The sequence below is a fragment of the Octodon degus genome, unplaced genomic scaffold, assembly GCF_000260255.1.
Source record: "Octodon degus isolate 3935 unplaced genomic scaffold, OctDeg1.0 scaffold00050, whole genome shotgun sequence".
Classification (NCBI taxonomy): Eukaryota; Metazoa; Chordata; class Mammalia; order Rodentia; family Octodontidae; genus Octodon; species Octodon degus.
In genome coordinates this window covers 7,184,905-7,188,693 of record NW_004524626.1, presented here as the reverse complement: position 1 = coordinate 7,188,693, position 3,789 = coordinate 7,184,905, and the positions used below count along the sequence as shown (strand labels likewise).

At 47.6% G+C, this 3,789-nt stretch overlaps 1 protein-coding gene across 1 annotated transcript in view; it reads right to left on the bottom strand.

Moving 5' to 3' along the window:
* The window catches only part of Tmprss9 (transmembrane serine protease 9), a 28,400-nt gene extending 25,667 nt beyond the window's left edge, over nt 1–2,733 (bottom strand). The window contains exon 1 of the mRNA XM_004632703.2: nt 2,680–2,733. The gene's annotated coding sequence lies outside the window, so the exon portion shown is untranslated. The remainder of the gene's footprint in view (nt 1–2,679) is intronic.
* Nucleotides 2,734–3,789: the final 1,056 nt, after the last annotated feature.

Here is a 3,789-nt window from a genome sequence, read left to right as displayed (position 1 = left end):
GAGAGAGAGAGAGAGAGAGAGAGAGAGAGAGAGAGAGAGAGAGAGAGAGAGAGAGAGAAGCTTGGGCTGCAGAGTGAGCTCAAGGCCAGCCTGAACTGCATAGGGGACCCCGAGATAGGGGACCCTGTCTCAAAAAGACAGGGGAAATGTAAGAAACATACATTGTGCAGAAATTATAACCCTATGGGGATCTTTAAGTAAGCAATTTATTTATAAAATAATGATCAACACAGGGGACATGGACACCAAGGTTGAAGTAGATACAAGATGCAGTAGATGGGTAATCTTTAAAACACTATGGTTCAAAGGGCCAGCCAAATAGCTCAGTGAATTAAAGCACTGCAAGTAGGATCGGGGGCTGGGGGTTTAATCCCTGAGCCTCCAGTGCAGGTCCTGCCCCAGGGGTGAGATGAGCTGGCAATTGGGACTGAGTGTGGTGGCGCAGCTCTGTAATCCCAGCTCTTAGGAGGCTGTAAACAGGTGAATCACTACGAGTCCGATCTAGTAGTGAGACCCGGAACACCCTGTAGACCCTTCCCAAAAAAAAAAAAAAAAAAACGCTATGGTTCAGCTGGATACAGTGGCACAAGCCTATAGTCCTAGCATTGGGAGGCTGAGGCAGGAGGATTGCAAATTCAAGATCAGCCAGGGGAGCTGAGCAAGACCCTATTTCAATTTTTCTCTTAAGTACTGGGGATCACACCCGGGGTTTTGACAGGGAGATGTACTGCCAGCCCTTTTTATTGTTTTATTTTGAGAGAGGATCTTGTTAGGTCACTAATTTGCCCAGATTAGATTTGAACTTGGACCCTTCCTGTCTCAGCTTTTCACAATACTGGGATTATAGGTGTGCACCATCAAGCCCAGTTTTATTTATTTATTTTTAATAAGGGACTGTGGCATGCACCTCTGAGCACACCTACCTAGCACGCGCAAGTCCTTGGGTTCCATCCTAGCAAATACATGTGCGCATAACACACACACACACACACACACACACACACACACACACACACACAGGACAGGAGAGGTTGGTGATTACAGACTGGTGAAATCGGAATAACAAACTTTTTTTTTTTTTTTTAGATAGACTCATGCTGTGTAGTGCAAGCTGACTCACTTGAACTCACTATGTAGCGCAGGCTGGCCTCAAATTTATGGCGATCCTCCTGCCTCAGCCTCCCCAGTGTTGGGACTACAGGTGTATGCCACCAGTCCTGGCTGAATGACAGACTTTTAAAGGAAATCTAAAGAACAGAAATAAAATATATAAATGCCTTCCCTAAGTAGAGTAAAATAGTGAAAGAAAAGCACAAATGTGAGAAAAAGGAGAAAAAGCAATGAAAACATTATAAAATAAATTTATAAATTTAAAGACAGGGCTGGGAATATAGCTCAGCAGCTCTACATTTGCTTGGCAAGTGTAAGGTCCTGAGTTCCATTCCAGGTACCAAAAAATAATTTAAAGACAAAATTTTCGGGGCTGGGGATACAGGTCAGCAGCACAAGTGTCTGTCTAGCAAGCACAAGGTCCTGAGTTGGATTCCTGGTATCCCCCCAAAAAAAAAATCCCACTTGAAAGACAGAATTTTCAGATCACATTTTTTATAAATTATTCAGGTTTTTATTCTCTCTCTCTCTCTCTCTCTCTCTCTCTCTCTCTCTCTCTCTCTCTCTCTCCTTTGGAGATAGGGTTTCACTATTCGGTTCAGGCTGGCCTCAAATTCATAGCAATCCTGCCTCAACCTCCTGAGTGCTGGGATTACGGGTGTGCACCACTATGCTGTGCTTTATGTGGCCTCTTATAAACAATAAAATAGGGCTAGGGAGACAGCTCAGTGGCACAGGGCATGCCTAGCAAGGACATGGTCCTGAGTTCGATTTCTTTTTCTTTTTCTTTTTTCTTTCTTTCTTTTTTCTTTGTTTTTTTTGTTTTGTACCGGGGATTGAACTCAGGACCTTGTGCTTGCCAGGCAAGTGCTTATTCTACTGAGCCATTGCCCCGGCCCTTAATTCAGTTTCTAGTACCAAAAATAAATAAATAAATAAAAATAAACTCATAAACAACAAAATCTGACACAAGAGCTATGTATTCCCAAGTGCACAGAAAATATTTCTAAAGGGCTGGGAAAATAGCTCAGTTGTATAAGTGCCTGCCTGGAAAGCATAAGGTCCAGTACCAAAAATAAATAAGAAAATAGTTATAAAAATTGCACGACTATCATTCCAGAATTTAAATTGTTTGATATATTTTTTGTACAGGGTCTCACTACATAGAACAAACTCATCCTGAGTGCCACCACGCCCAAGTCTCATTCAGTCTCAGAACGCCCGGCACTGCACGGGGTTTGAACACCGGTCCCCTGCATTTGCCTAAGCAGGTGCTTTAGTCCGCTGAGCTATCTGGCCAGCCCATCATTCCAGGATCTAAAAGGCTGAGGCAAGCATGATTCAAAGTCAGCCTGGGCAATTTAGTGACTTAACAAGACCCTGTCACAAAATAAACCAGTAAAACAATGGCTAAAATGATAATTTTACCTGTTAAAATTGTGCCTGTTACCATGGTCAAAAAGAGAGAAAAACAATTATAAGAGAGACTGACACATGCCAGGGCCTGAAATGTGAGGAGAACCAGTGGGAGGTGACCCAGCAACAGCCCCCCCCCACCACGGGACACACCTGGACCCCTTCCACTCTGCAATCTCCAGCAGGGGCGCGCCAGGAGCCGGTGTTGATGACCCAGCCAGGGAACTCAGGAGGAGCCAGCGGAGGCGCCCGCCACTCAGGCAACCCTGGAGCTCGGTGCCCAGCGACCTTCACGACTTGCACCAGCGCCTTGCTGTCCCAGCGCGACCCCGGCCAGCCTGGTGGAGGAGGACAGGGAGCTGGATCCTTGCCCTTGGCCAGAGACTTGGCACCCCCTGCCTGAGCTCAGAAACAGCCCAGCCAGTGGGGGGAGGGACAGTTCCCCCTCCTCTTCTCTCCCCTCCCGGGACCCTCTGTCAGCACTTCCTGGAAGTGGTACTTTTCTTTCCACCTGTGGCTGGCTGATTAATGGCCCCCAGAGATGTCCATGTCTAAATCCCCAGGGTCGGGCTGGCGAGATGGCTCAGTGGTCTAAAGCACCTACTTGGAACAAGCTTGGCTAAAGCACAGGGACCTCGGTTCGATCCCCCAGCACCACATGCCAGCCAGCCTCGCCCCCTGGTGGGCTGAGCTGGCCACACACACACACACACACACACACACACACACACACATAAAAAAAAAAAAAAAAAAAAAAAACCTTTAAAAAATAAAAAAATAAATCCCCAGGGTCTGTGGCTACCTCACCTTCCATAGCAATAGGGAATTCTGCAGATGGGGTCACATGGAGAAGCCTGAGGGGTGTCATCTTGACCGCTCAGGGCCCAGGATCCCCAGGATAGCCCTGGGCCGGCACAAGAAGGAGAGAGGCTGCAGACTGGTGCCGCCTGATCCACTGATGGAGGGGCCACAAGCCAAGGGCTGTGGACACTCCTAGCAGCTGGGACAGGGCCAGGGGGCTCTCTCCAGCGCTTAGGGAGACAACAGCCTTGCAGCCTTGAAAACAGCACCGCCCTCCCCCTGCTGGCCACCAGGAGGCCACGTCCAATCAGCCATGACTGTGAATACCTGCAGCCCACAACTCTAGGAGGCTGGGGCAGGAGAATCCCAGGTTCTAGCCCAGTGTGGACAACTTAAAAACTCAGTGAGACCCCATCTCAAAATAAAAAAAAAAAAAAATGAAAAGGGCAATAGATGTAGCTC